The sequence below is a fragment of the Syngnathus leptorhynchus genome, unplaced genomic scaffold (assembly GCF_054491065.1).
Source record: "Syngnathus leptorhynchus isolate UIUO unplaced genomic scaffold, UIUO_Slep HiC_scaffold_742, whole genome shotgun sequence".
Taxonomy (NCBI): domain Eukaryota; kingdom Metazoa; phylum Chordata; class Actinopteri; order Syngnathiformes; family Syngnathidae; genus Syngnathus; species Syngnathus leptorhynchus.
The window spans coordinates 19731-20000 of record NW_028232591.1 but is presented as its reverse complement, the minus strand read 5'-3'; positions in this window follow the sequence as shown (position 1 = coordinate 20000).

The window sequence follows — 270 nt, the reverse complement described above, 5'->3', positions numbered from 1 at the left end:
CCAGACCGCCTCCCCCAGACTTCCAGAAGCGAAGCCGGTCCCCAAGCACCAACCCCGACCGCCACCGAGGCACCCGCCGAAGGCGGGTGCCGAGTTCACCGGCCCCAAGCGACAACCGGTCACCGAGGCACCCGCCGAAGGCGGGTGCCGAGTTCACCGGCCCCAAGCGACAACCGGTCACCGAGGCACCCGCCGAAGGCGGGTGCCGAGTTCACCGGCCCCAAGCGACAACCGGTCACCGAGGCACCCGCCGAAGGCGGGTGCCGAGTT